The sequence below is a fragment of the Leptopilina heterotoma genome, unplaced genomic scaffold (assembly GCF_015476425.1).
Source record: "Leptopilina heterotoma isolate Lh14 unplaced genomic scaffold, ASM1547642v1 Lhet_81, whole genome shotgun sequence".
NCBI lineage: Eukaryota > Metazoa > Arthropoda > Insecta > Hymenoptera > Figitidae > Leptopilina > Leptopilina heterotoma.
The window spans coordinates 2,685,240-2,701,045 of NW_025111185.1; the positions used below are offsets into that span (position 1 = coordinate 2,685,240).

Here is a 15,806-nt window from a genome sequence, read left to right on the forward strand (position 1 = left end):
TTCCATACTATTTTTCGAAAATGAAATTTATTTCCTTTAACTTTTTACGTCATAATTTTTTGTTTATATATTTTTTTTTAAATCATTCGCTTGACTGTCATAAAAGTAAATAATTATTTTGCAAAAAAAAAAGTAAAGTACACTCTAGAGTAGAAAAATCACTTTGAAATAAAAACTCTCTTCTTTGGAAAATATAACAATTAATAAAATTTACAATGATAATTATTGTTTTACGCACTTGTACGATTCATAAATTGAAATTTACGTCATATTCAGATGTGACGCCTATACTTCAGTATTTTAACTAATTAGACGAACTAATCAATCAATAGTATAAACACGTTAACTCGATATAATTAAACATTTAATTAATTAATCATTTTGCAATTAAAACAAAATTAATATTTCATTATTGAAAAGCGGGGGGATTTTTCTTTTTTGGTTAAATGAAATTTGAATAATATAAGAAAAAAAAATAGAGATAAAAATTGAGATATAAATTTTCAATGTAAGAATATTTTTGAAATTATATGTAGTGTGTGGAATTTTAAGGAAATAACCCAAGACAACCCTCGCGTATGAATTTCATGTTCTTAATTAGCTTCCGTTTAATTTATTCTGAAATTCGAAGCTCTTGATCGATAGTAATTACATAGAATGTTGTAAACTTTCGACAAAATTTCAGAAATAGGTTTTGCATTACCTACTTGCTTTTCATTATAAATATCTTTTGCAATTTTCTATAAAATAGAAATTCTTTATAGATTTAAAAAAAAGAAATAAAAATAAGAAGAGAAATTCTTCAGAGAAATTCAATTATTTTTAAAAACTTCCAACAAAACATTTCTCAAGTTTTAATTATTTTCATAAATAATAAAATATTTCACTAAAATTCAATTATATTTAAAAAATTTCATAAAATTCTTCGCTGGAATTGAATTTATTTCCGATAAAATTATAATTCAATTCTTCGACAGAATTCAATTTTCAAGCAATTTAAAATTTCTCGAAACAATTCAATTATTTAAAAATTTTTTTTTTCATTTTCCCCCTAAAATTCAATTATTTTCCTTAAAAAATAAAAAAATCTTTGAAAATATTCAATTATTTCCTTAAAAAATATAAAAATCAATTATTCTCATAAAATTGAGTAAAATTTTTCACAAGAAATTAATTACTTTCATAAATAATTAAATTCTTCTCAAGAATTCAATTATTTTCATAAATAATAAAATATTTCAAAGAAATTCAATTATATTTAAACAATTCCATAAAATTCTTTACAAAAATCCAATTACATTTATAAATATGTAATAAAATTCTTCGCTGGAATTGAATTTATTTCCAATACAATTTTAATTCAATTCTTCGAAAAAATTTAAGTTTCAAACAATTTAAAATTTTTTGAAACAATTCAATTATTTTTAAAAATTTTAATAAAACTTTTCATCCAAAAATTCAATTATTTCCTTAAAAAATATAAAAATCTTTAAAAATATTTAATTATTCTCCATAAAATTTAGTAAAATTTTTCACAAGAAATCAATGACTTTCATAAATAATTAAATTCTTCTCAAAAATTCAATTATTTAAAAAAAAATTAATTAAATTTTTTGCGAGAATTAAATTATTTTCATAAATAATAAAATATTTCACAGCAATTCAATTAAATTTAAAAAATTTCATAAAATTCTTTACGAGAATTCAATTACTTTTATAAATAATAAAATTCTTCGCTGGAATTGAATTTATTTCCAATACAATATTTTAATTCGATTCTTTCGAAAGAATATAATTTTCAAATAATCTAAAATTATTCAAAACAATTCAATTATTTTTAAAAATTTAAACAAAACTTTCCCCAAAAAATTCAATTATTTCCTAACAAAATATAAAAATCTTTAAAAATATTTAATTATTCTCAAAAAATTTAATAAAATTTTTCACAAGAATTCAAAATTACTTTCATAAATAATTAAATAATTCTTTTCAATTATGTTTAAAAACTTTCATAAAATTCTTTACGAGAATTCAATTACTTTTATAAATAATAAATTTCTTCGCTGGAATTGAATTTATTTATTTATTTAGTATTTATTTATAATAATAATAATAATCACAAGTGGTACAAAATATGAGAATAGAAAAAAAAAATTTACAATATTATAATAAATACAATTACGCATGTTCTTTGACTTATTATAAGTGCTAACAGGCGGAGATTTGCTAATGAGCTTTACGGGCTTATAAATATTGAATAAAGAATAACAATAAAATTTGTAAAATCTAGCTATAAAATAAGAAAAGGGGATAAAAAAGCAATAAGTAAAACCACCAGAATACCCTGCTCATACAACCACATTCAATCGTTCCAATAAAATGGATGACAGTAATATAACAAATTTTTTCACAGTTTTTGTATTTTGCGAGGATAAAACATTCAACCAGGCAGTCATCTTATCATTTTCCCGTACAATTTCCGGAAAAGCTCTCTCGCATAAATGTGCACACGCAGGACAGTCAATTAATATATGAAACAGGCTCTCTTCCTCCCGCCTGCATGAGGGGCAAATTTGTACTGAGTTAAACTCATATTTTGAGCGACCCAAAAATACTCTACAATTGTATTTGTTTAAAAGTCTAATTTGTGCAAATATTTTTTTGAAGTGTAACGAGAGCCTTGAAAAGAGGTATTGTTGGGTCTTATTTTGAAGCAAGAGATGAGGGTATACCAATAAGCTACTCGATTCCATATATTGCTGTCTATCACGAAAACGGAGAAACCTTTCGTAGTCCCGCAGAATAGCCTCCCGGTTTGCACATACAGTGTCCAGAGATAGGGTTCGCCATACATCAGGCTGATCCCCCCCCTCGAAAAACGCGCTTAATTGCGAAAACCAGTTGGGCCTTGCACCGTGTCTCCCCAAAGCTAATTCTCTGAGTTTTTCAAAACACTGTCTGGGGAACCTAGATTCAGCCATTGAAGAAATTTTGCAGATCCAGTTCAGTGTGATGGTTAAAACTCTATGAGAAAGATGAAGTGACCCAGTTTCAAGCCTGACCGCGTAGTTCGGCGTATTAATAGGAAGCGATAAAAGGTTTTTAATGAAAGATAGTTGAACTTTTTCCAGAGATTCAAGAAAGTTAATACCCCATGTTTGGACACCATACAAGAGTATGCTCACAGCGAGGCTCTGAAACAGTTTATCATAGGAACTCCAGGTGTCCATTCCGAGGGAATAAATTGTCCCCAGAATAGCCCCGGCCGCTGATTTTGCCGCACTAACAGATTTATTTGCCGCCGGAAGGAAGGAACCCATGTCATCAAAAATTACCCCCAAGTACGAGTACTCCCTTACTACTTCAATTCTCTCCTTGCCGTAAGCAAATGATTTAAATCTCCTGGCCGAGGAGTTTCCCGATCTGGTAAAAATGACAATTTTCGTTTTATTAGTGTTAACTTTTAGATCATTTTCCTCGCAATAATCGCACAGCGCAGACAGTTTTTTGTTTAGTTCCAGAGGAGAGTCCGCCAGGATGACGTAATCGTCAGCATAACCCAACATAACTATTTTTTGTAATCTATTGATAGACAGACCTCTGCAATCCCTTTCCACAAAATACTGTTCAAAATCACTGAAGAAAAGCAAAAATAAAAGCGGACTTAATACTTCACCCTGTAGGACTCCCCTGGTGATTTCAACGAAGTCTGTACAACCATTTTGTGTTTTTATACAGGTAGAAGCGTTCATGTAGAACCGAGATAGGATGTTAATCATTTTTGTGCTCAATCCCAACTCTCCAAGTTTTCTCCATAAAAGCTTATGTGAAATGGATGGAAAGGCACCTTTAAAATCAACGAACGCGGCATAAACAACCGAACCCTTATTGGACAAATGAATTTGAATTATAGACATCAAAGCAAAGAGATTGTCCTGACAACTTCTTCCCTTTCTGAATCCGGATTGTGACTCCGGAATCAGATCGCGATCCGTAGCCCAGGTCACAAGTCGATCATAGATAAGATGTGTAAAAGCTTTTGGCAAACAGTTAACTAGTGCGATCGGCCGGTGATTTTCGGGGTTGTCAGTTGCGCCCTTTTTATGCAGCATAATTGTAAAAATTTTTCCCCACTCGTCGGGAATAGTTTCGGTGCTTAAGATCAAATTGAAAAAACGTTCCATAAAGAATATCCAATTTTGAGGTAGACTTTTATAAAAACCATAACTTATTCCGTCAGTGCCCGGTGCCCCTCCAACCTTACAACGTTGAAGACATTTAGTAATTTCATCTGTAGTAATTGGTTTATCAAGGATTTCATTTGTTATTGTGAAATTAGAGTGAAATCTCTTGGACGGGGTGATTAGGGGATAACTATCTTTTAGAAATTTGAACCAAGTAGGAATATCTATATCGGAAAATGGTGAGGATCTTGACTTTACTGAATTTACTATTTTCCAAAAGAGTGGGGATTGATTACAATTTGATAAAGCTTCCACAATTTTCTTTCGATGATTTGATTTTTTAGTTGAGACAATTCTATTAAAATTACGTTTTTCGTTTAGGTAAGCGCGTTTAGAGTCTGAAGAAAAGTTATCACATTTAGCTCGACTTAAGGCCTTAGTGACACGCAATTTACTTTGTTTACATTCACCGTCGAACCAGGGCCTCTCTATAGTTGGAAAAAAATTTGTGCGGGTGCGAGACATGCCAAGTTCCTTTGCCACAATACCAATCGTAGAAGTAAGTGTATGATTTAACGCATTCACGTCATGATCCAAATGGGCGACCTCGTCCCTCCAGGCCATGTTCGAGTGAAAATGCTCAGCCTTTTCCGAGTCAAAATACAACTTATTCGTTGTGTACACTGCTTTTATCGTCCTACGTTGGTGGGGGAAAGACATACAAAGCAATACCGGTAAGTGATCGGAGAGGGATGTCAACGGAAGTACCAATAGATCGTTGAGCATCGGTAGAGCATCAAGCGAACACCAAATCAAATCAACAACACTAAAGCCTTGTGGTCCCATGAAAGTATAGCTAGCAGGAAAATCGCTTGGTGAACGTCCATTTAACAAGACAAAACCATTGGCTTCCATATTCTCCAACAAGGCCCTGCCCCTTACATTAATTGTCGAATCTAAAGATTGTCTTTCCGAGTTAAAATTAGAATGTTTAAAAATGTCAGAACTCAGTCGATTTAGGTTGGCTACGCGACAGTTGAAATCCCCTCCCAATACTATCGGAAGATATGGAAATTCTTTTAAGAAAGAAGACAGTAACACATTCAGATTGTCCAAATACTGGACAATATCAGCGTCAGGCGAAATATAAATTACACCCAAAATAAAACAGTCAAATCGTGAATTAACTCTAACAAAAATATGTGAAGGAGAGATATCAAGCACAGAAACATTATATATTAATTTGTTAAAAAATAATAATAGACCTCCCTTCGCTCTGCCGAATTTACATGTTTTGATCGCTGGAGAAACAATCGTATCTGTAGAAAATGGAGTGACAATTCTTAGACTTACTTTTGTCGACCAGGTTTCCGAGACGCACACAATATCATGCTCTTGAAGAGAGCTAGAAATATCTTGTAAGTTTTTCAAACCATGTACGTTCCAGAAGATCACTCGCAGTTGTTGAACAATGGTCACATTTGGCGGTGTGGAGAATTCAAGGTGATTCCTTTCTGGTTGCTATTTAGCATTCGGAGGCGCAGATCCATTGAAGTCTTGAGCCATAGAATTATCCCTGGTGTCTGAAGTGTGAGATGAAGTATTCACAAAATGGTCCAGAAGTTTTGTGCCAGATAAATTTTCATCCCCTAAGCGTTCATAGTTTGATTTCCTGCCTCTCTTTCTAGGAGTGTTGTCAGAAGAGAGTTGACGTTTCGAAGTCGAAGAATTTGATTCCTTTAAACGATTCCCGGTAGATTCAGGTTTCTCTAACTCTGCTGAGCGTAGTAAGGAGTCAACTCTCTCAATAGGAACGACTGAACCGTCCACTATTATTTTATCACCTTTCAACCTGGCATCATGTCCAAAACCCTTTAGCTTGTGAACCTGATTTAACAGATTGCGACGAAATATTCTCTCTTCTTTACTCCTGTCATTGGCGATGGCAAACCCTGCTTTTGAGATGTCATTCACTTTTCCAAAAATTAGTCTAACCCATTTGGCCGAGATAAACTTTATGAGAATAGGTCGTGAACCCTTATTTTTACCCAGCCGGAAAAAATCGTCCACGGCCAGCTCTGGTATTTGAAGACCCACATCCTTGAAGAGATTCAAAATAACATTTAGCAAGTTGTTGTTGATTTTATCCGTATCCTCCACTTTGAAAAGGACCAGATTCCTTGCTCTAATTTGGTTATTTAAGAAGGTAAGAGTTCCTTCGATGTCAGAAATTCTATTGTCATGAGCTGTCGTTTTCGAGTTCAATGACTCAATTGCCTTCGTAGAAGCTTGAATTTCAGAACGAAGACCATCATGTGACAGAGTGAGTCTGTCTATGGACAATAGAAGTGTATTCCATCTCTCTTCATCGACTGATACACTCATAGTTAATTGAACACTATAGAATAAACACTTCGTAAAAGCAGGCAATTAGCACTCGACAAAGACACCAAACAATAGCCAACGGGTAGAAACAAAACAATCCATATAGTCACTGAGTGAAACTTTAGCACGTCAAGAAATAAAATTGTTAAAAACAGGTAAAAATTCACATGAACAAGAGGTCGGAAACCAAAAAAAAAAAAAAAGTAACGGTTCGTATTCTAAGAACCATAAATTTCGTTGCACAGACACTTGCACGACAATAAATAATTCACAAAATTCAAAATTGTATGCCGAAAATAGACGGACAATATTTACGTCTGTACACCACGACAGCTCAATCAGCACTCCGCTGGAATTGAATTTATTTTCAATACAATTTTAATTCAATTCTTCGAAAGAATTTAATTTTTCAAGTTTTAAAAACTTTTCCCACTAAAATTCAATTATTCTCATAAATAATAATATTCTTCACCAAAATTCAATTATTTTCATAAATAATCAAATTCTTCGATGGATAATTGTTGAATTATTTACAAATATACAATTTTAATTTCAATTCTTCGAAAGAATTTAATTTTTAACAATTTAACTAAAATTTTCCCAAACAAATTATTTATTTAAAAAAAAATGTTATAGAATTTTTCCCAATAATTCAATTATTTACATAAAAAACATAAAATTCTTCGAAAATATTAATTTATTCTCAAAAATTTTTTTTAAATTTTTCACAAGAATTCAATTTTTTTTTTTTAAATTAATAAAATTTTTCACAAAAAATTCAATTCTTTCTAAAAAATTTAATAAAATTCTTCACAAGAATTCAATTATTTTTATAAATAATAAAATTCTTGAGAGAAATTCAATTGTTTTAAAAAATCTCAATAAAACTTTTCTCAAGAGTTCAATTATTTTTAAAACTTTCAATAATAAAACATTTCTCAAGGTTTAATTATTTTCATAAATAATAAAATATTTCACAGAAATTCAATTATATTTTAAAAATTTCATAAAATTCTTTACAAGAATTCAATTACTTTTATAAGAAATAAAATTCTTCGCTGTAATTGAATTTATTTCCAATACAATTTTAATTCAATTCTTCGAAAGAATTTAATTTTTAAAGAATCTAAAATTTTTCGAAAGAATTCAATTATTTTTAAAAAATTTGTATTTAATTTTTTCCAATAATTCAATTATTTCCATTAAAAAAATAGGTATAAAATTCGTTGAAAATATTAAATTATTTTTAAAAAAATTAATAAAATTTGTCACAAGAATTCAATTAATTTCAGAAATATGAATTTCTTATTAATATTCAGATTTCGAAAATAAGTTTTGTGAGACAATTTTTGCAAGAAAAATTCAGAAATTATTTTATTTACCTTCAAAATAAAATTTTGTTAAACATTTATTTATTTATTTAACATTCTAATCTTTTGATAAAAAAAAATGTCATAATTTGTTAATTATTCTAATTAATATTTAAAATTTAATTTGAATTTTGATTAATTTTGAATATGATATTACAAAAATACTGAATAAGCTAAAGAAATAATGAATAATTGAATATAATATTGAAAAGTAGGTATTGAAAAAATTGGAATTAATATTTAAAAAATTAATAACACACAGATTTTGTAAAATTTGCATAAACAATAATAAACAGAATACTGGCGTTTCATGTGTAATAAAACAAAAACAGTAACCAAAGTTTAAATAGAAATGGAAATGATATAGTGATATGTAATAGACGTTAACATAAAATTCTCCAAACCACATAAAGAAGGATATAAATGTTGAAAAGCTAAAAGTTAAACGAAAAGTATGCATAATATTTTTCCGTGCGCACTTTTATAATACAGAGAGAAGACCACCTCTCTTTTTCTCAACTTTTTTTTTTCTTTTTTTTTTTGTCCAAAGTCATTCTATTAAATCGAGTTTAGATTGATTAATGGATTTCGTGACTGGAATTAAACTTCCTATAGTCTTCCACTGCATTGTAACAATGTAAACATTTCAACGACTTCTTCTTTCCTAACACAGCAGAACGGTACGAACATTGAATAATGAAGAACAACCCTTATTTTTAGGGTGCTTATTGGTTTATATTCATTTTTCAATCCCGATTTAACGACGTGATTCATTATATACAACAATTCGCATTTCCTATACTTTTATTTCAACCAATTTCAAATAAACAAACAGACAAAAATTATTTTACCGATGAATATTTTGAAAAATCATCTCTAAGTATATACATATAGGGTCGAAGATCGATTGATGCTTTTAATTTTTTTGTCAGAATGTCAATATCAACAGAAGGACACCCCCCGAATCTTGGTGAGAAGATGTTGAGAGGAAGATGAAGGGTTTGACAATGATTAGAAACATTATATTTTTGAAAGGAACTGTATATAGACTTCATTAATTTACTCTCGACAATATTATGCTAATCGTATATCTTTTAGTAAATCAAAATTGTTTGTCTGAATTTTTTATTTACAAGAAAAAAATATAAAGTGACTTTGATAAAAAAAAATCCAGAAAACAAATTTTCTTTGACTTTGGAATTTTTGGCATATTTACTAAATATGTCCTACAAAAATTTATTTATTTTATTATTTTTATCATTTCAATTCAATTATTATTTTCTAGAAATTTCAACTAAAATTATTCTTTAAATCAATTATTTTTAATAATTTTTGAAAAAGTTCTTTGAGAATTTAACAATCCATTTGTTTCCAATTCAATTTTACGAAGTTTTGATTATTCAGAAGTTGTTCCATTAAATATATATATAGAAAATGAAAACTAAAAATAATTAAAAGAACCATTAAACTTTTTTAAAACAATTAATTCTACAGAATTGTTATAGGTATATTAGAAAATGAAAACTACAAATAATTAAAAAAAAAACAATTAAACTTTTTTAAAAAAATTAATTCTACAGAATTGTTAGTTAATTGTATAAAAATTCAAATTTTCAAATATTTTAATTTGAAAACTTTTTAAAATTCAATTATTTCTAGAAATAATAATTTGTAACTTCTCCAAAATTAAATTTTTTTTAGTGTTTTTAACTAAAATTCTTCTATAAATCCAATATTTTTAATAATTTTTGGAAAGGTTTTTTAATAATTTTTAAATTCATTTGTTTACATTTTAATTTTACGAAATTTTGTTTATTCAGAAGTTGTTGAATTAAATATCTTTATTTTTAAAAATTCACGCTATAAATGCCTTTAATATTCAATTATAATCTAAAATTTTAACTGAAATTCATTTTTAAATTAATTTTTAATTGTCAATAAATTTGTAAATAATTAAATTCCTTTGACGAATTTAAAAAAAATTTTTAAGAAAGATTACATTTTTCGTGGAATTCGGTAAAAATTGTATTAAAAATAATAAATTGAAATTTTACGATCAAATTTATTATTTGTGAAAATAATTGACTCTAGAAAAAAATTTATATTTATGCCAAAAATGGAATTATTACGAAGAAATTTATAAAAAATTTGTAAATAATTGAATTCCTGTGCAAGTTCCAATTACTTTTATGAAAATAATTAAATGTCCGCGTAGAATTTCATTACATTTTTTTTTAAATCATTGAATTGTTTTGGAATATTTTATTAAAACAGTAGATATTGAAAATCATTTTATTGAAGAAAATTTTTTAAAATAATTGAATTTCGATGAAGAATTCTATTATTTATGAAAATAATTGAATTACTGCGAAGAAATTTTGAAAAAATTTATTAGGTAATAATTGAATTCCTGTGGAATTTTTATTATTTTTGAAAATAATTAAGTGTTTTCGTAGAATTTTATTCAGAAGTTGTTAAATTAAATATATATTAGAAAATAAAGACTTCAAATAATTTCCAAAAAACCTTCTTAAAAAAAGTTAATTCCACAGAATTGTTAGTTAAAAATATGATAAATTCTGATTTTCAAAGATTTTAATTTGAAACCTTTTCAAAATTCAGTTATTTCTAAAAATTCATTCTATATTGCTTTTAATATTCAATTATCTAAAATTTAAACTAAAATTTATTTTTAAATCAATGTTTACGAGAAAATTCTATCAGAATTCAATTATTTAAATACAAATATAAATAATTTATTGAATAATTGGAAGTTTCTTAAAATTCAATTCTCATAAAGAATTTTATCAACAAATTTTTAAATAATTCAATTCCTTCGACGAATTTTAATAAAATTTTTAAAAATACTTGCATTTTGAAGAAGAATTTTATTATTTATAAAGATAATTGAAATTTTGACAAGAATTTAAAAAAATTATTGAACATAATTGAATTTATGCGAAGAATTTTTTATAACTTTTGAAAATAATTAAATTTCTGCAATAAATTGTATCTTATCCAAAATTAAATTTTTTTTAGTGTTTTTAACTAAAATTCTTCTATAAATCCAATATTTATAATAATTTTTGGAAAGGTTTTTTGAGAATTTTTTAATTCATTTGTTCATTTTAATTTTTTTATTTTACTATTCAATTATAATCTAAAATTATAAAATGATGTTAATTTTTTAATCAATTTTTAATAGAAAATTCTACGGGAATACAATTATTTAAATACAAAATTAAATAATTGATTGTTTCTTAAAATTGAATTCTCATAAAGAATTTTGTCAATAAAATTTTAAATAATTGAATTCTTTTGACGAATTTTAATAAAATTTTTAAGAATGATTATGTTATTCGAGGAATCCGACTAAAATGATGTAATATTACATAAAAATAATTGAATTCCTAAAATGAATTTAATTATTTATAAAAATAATTGAGTTTCGAAAAAGAATTGTATTATTTACGAAAATAATTGAATCCCTGTAAAATTTTTTATTATTTATAAAAATAATTGAATTTTTGCGAAGAATTTTAATATTTTTGAAAATAATTGAATTTCTGCAATCGTTTGTAATTTCTTTAAAATTGAATGGTATATACAATAATTTACGAATTTTTCGTCCTTTTTCAATTAAATTACTGACTTTACGGACCTTTTGTTTAAAGAAAAAACTGATTTTTACGGACTTCAAGCAAATTTAAGAACCTAGTCTGAGCCTTGTGGTCACGATATCTTCTGATTTTTTTTTCTAAAATTAAAAAAAAGAAAATATTTCCTTTCAAATGAGTGTATAATGTTTGGATAAATAAACAATAAAATTTATAATTAAATAATTAAAATCTACTTTAAAGTAGATTTTTCATACGAACAATAAATTTTACACGATGAAAGCTCAGCTTACCATGAAAGAGGAGATAAGATTTTACCCCAATTATTCTTAACTATACACTAAGTGAGACAATCGATCGAGTTGACTCAGCGACAAATCCAAATCTCTCGAAATTACTGAATTCCACTAATTCCATGCTTGGTTTCAAATAAAAAAAAAGTTCATTTTATTCTCTTACAACAAGTAGTTTGCGCAAAAAAGGTACTTTTTCTAATTAAATAATTGAAAGGAAGGGAACAAAAATTACCAAAAATTCTTAAAGAATTAGAAGTAAATTAATTTAAATGAAATAAATTAAAGAATTAAAGTATTTAATATTAAGTATTTAAAAAATAAAAAAAACTTTTAAAGAGACATTTTCTCATGAATATGATAATGACAGTGTGGTATAAAGAAAAAAATTTTTTTCAATTAGTATCATTTTCACGTGGAAGACAATATTTTTTTGTTGTGCGAGGTAAAAGAGAACGTATAAACGCGAGCGGCAAAAGAACTAGTGGATTATGGAACCTCGTTTTTACTCTTTGATGATAAATAGGTACCTGGTCTAGAAGCGTTGGAAACAAATTTTCTTCTCTTCTTTTGCACGAAAGCATCTTTCAAATATAGGTTGAAAGCGGTTTCTTTTAAAAACACACTTCCTCTATTTAACAAGAATTAATATCATAAACAAATATTTATTATAATATTATTTTAATAAATTAACAATAATATAATTATAATTATATTTGATAATTATTATTTATATTTTATATTTTTATGTGCATTTAGTGAACTTGTGGTTTTAATTCCCAATTTTCTTCGATTCAAGAAATAAATGTTTAAATTGTAATTTAAACAAATTTTTTAAAAAAAGTTTCTTTTCGTTTTCACTTTTTTGTAGTTTTCTTTATAGTGTTTTTATAGAGTTTTTCTTAGTGTTTTTTATAGTGTTTTTTTATAAAGTTTTTCTCATACAGTCTTTTTTTATAAAGTATTCTTTTTTTTGTTATAAAGTGACGATATTTTAGTATTCCGAAGAAAGGACTTTAAGTTCCTATAAAAGTTTGCTTCAAACATAAAATTCCTTTCATGTTTGTCAGTGGCATGTAAAGAATCAATAAAAATCGACGCAAAACGAGAGATGAAATGTGGTATGTCTCAGAATAAAAATGATTATTCTAAAATTTCATTCTTTAAATGTTTCATATATATCACTGGATTTATTTTATTTTTTAATTTGATATATTTACATAAATGATCGAGGAAGAAAACTAAATAAAAATTATCGAAGAAAGAAAGTAAATAAAAAAGGAAACGAGATAAATGAACGAAGAAGAAAATTTAAAAAAAATTAAGATTAAAACTAGAAAAATAAATGAAGAAGACAATTTAAAAAAAAAAGAATCAAAAAGAAAATTAAAAACATGAATAAAGAAGAAAACTACAAAAAAAACATAAAAATGATGAAAAAAAAACTAAAAAATGAATGAAGGAGAAAACCAAAATAGTAAATAGAGAAAAAAAAACGAAAATTAAAATAAATTATTCAAATTTCCTAAACACATAATCTCAGTCAAATGAATACAAATTTCAATCGCATATAATGTATCATTATGGAAACTATGATAATTTTCACTATATTCTGATTTCTCGATCATCCTAAGCGAGAGCGCAAAACTTTACATGATTTAACCTACTGGTATTTTCTATAAATAATATTTTAAACAAACATTAATATTTAATAAAAAAAAAATTGAGAGATTTGCAAAAAAGTATAAATATAAATTGAAAAATTCTAAAGGAATATAAAAAGTCTTATATAATATGTCAATCAAGATTTTACTCTTTCTATCTCTTAACTTATTGATTTTATTCTTTCACCAGCAATCTAAATTATTTTCGAATCGCTAGTTTGATGAAAAGATTTCTTTCTTAACTGAATACAAGTAAGAGAAAATTTTCTGAGGCATTAATAACGAAAATCCGCTTCTAACAGTCAAATAATTCCGTGGAATTTCAAGATTTCATTATAAGCTTTCAAATATGTTACACACTGAATTGAACAGAAGTTTGTTCTCGTTTCTGAAACATTACTTGAATATAATATTGTATCTTTGTATGCAGTAAAATATACGAGCAATATGATTCATTAATGCTACTATTTTCTTAAAATGAATATTTAATCCAACTTTGTTAGTCAGATTATCCTTTTTAGTTTTATTATTATTATTATTATTATTATTATTATTATTATTATTATTATTATTATTATTATTATTATTATTATTATTATTATTATTCTCTTGCTTATCATTATTTTTACATTAGTCAAAAATATTAAATAAAAATTTAATATTAATAAAAATAATAATAATAATATATAATTATACTTTTTACAATAATAATCGTAAGTTTCCTTTCCGTTAGCAAATCCTCTGCATTCATTTGTTTGTTTTGAAAATTAATTTTTGTGGGTTATTGACATTTTTTTTAATGTCAAAAAAAAGAAACCAAAAAACTCGTTTTATTCACTTCACAAAATTGACAAAAATACCATTCCATATTTTTTATTTTCCTGACTTTTTCCTAATTTTCATCAAAAATATTTACTTTTTCTTATCCTGACAATAAATTGAATTCCTGCTACGAATTTTATTATTCATGAAAGAATTTAAAATATATTTTTTATAAGAAATAATTTAATTCTTGCGAAGAATTTTATAAAAATTCTAAAATAATTCATTTTTTTCGAATAATTTTATGCAAATTCTAATTTAAGTAATTGAATTGATGAAAATTTTTATTATTCATGAAAAGAATTGAATTCTTACGAAAATTTTTACAACAAATTTTTGAAATAAATTGAATTCTGTTTGGAAATTTTGTAAAAATAGTAGATATTTGATAATCATTGAATTGCGAAAAGTTTTTAAAGATAATTAAATTTTACAAAGAATTCTATTAAAAAATTTGTCAATAATTGAATGTCTGTGGAAAATTTTATTAGATTTTTTTTTTGAAAATAATTGAATTATTAAAAAGCATTTTATTATTTATGAAAATAACTGAATTCTTGCAAACGATTTATTGGAATTTTTTAAAATAATGGAATTTCCAAGAAGAAATTTATTACTTTTAAAAATAATTGAATTATTGTGATGAATATTTTTATTTATGAAAATAATTGAATTTTGAAAAGAATTTTATTAAAATACATACCTCAAAATAATTGACATAATTGATTTCTTTCGAAAAATAATTTCTGTAAATAATTTAATTTTTAGATAAAATTTTATTAAAATTGAAAAAAATAATTGAATTATTAAAAAAAAAAATTAATTTAAAATTGTTTTTAAAACAATTAATTTCTTTCGAACAGTTTTATTAAATTTTTAAAAATAATTATTCAATCCATCCAAAAAATATTAAAAAACATTATTTTAAGTAATAGATTTTTTCAAGGAATTGAAATTAAGTTTTTAAGAATAATTTACTTTTTTATCTATTGTAGTATAATATGTATTATTAAGATTAAGTATTATGTTGGAATACGGCTGCGAAAGATGTAAAACAAAATTGTAACATCAATGAAATAAAATTCTATTCTATTCTAATTTTTTTTTTTTTTTTTTTTTTTTTTTTTGTTTTACGAAGGAAGTTGGAAATCTGTTCATCAGATCCCTCGTGGCCCGGACCACGAGTTTTGCAGGGTTGAACATTGAGCCGCATGTAGCATAGGCTAAACTAAGTTTAGCTTAGGCTCTATCGACCTACTAAAACCAACTCCCTATTTCCAGGACTCTATTTCCACTTGCGGAACTACCTTATGGCTTTACTTCGCAAGTGGAAGTCCTCTCTCTTACTCCTCTCTGTCCATTGTTAAAAAACAATCTTTCCATTAACCACCGGGGGGGAGTCGCGGGAGTGGGAGGAGGAACGAGAATTAGTTCCTCCTCCCCCTCCCGCGAATCGTCCCCAGTGATTACT

The 15,806-nt window shown here is 25.9% G+C and overlaps 1 protein-coding gene across 1 annotated transcript in view; it reads left to right on the forward strand.

Annotated features, from left to right (window-relative positions):
* LOC122511377 (RYamide receptor) overlaps positions 1–15,806 on the forward strand; it is a 199,893-nt gene that overhangs the window by 87,713 nt on the left and 96,374 nt on the right. The gene's annotated exons all lie outside the window — the stretch shown is intronic.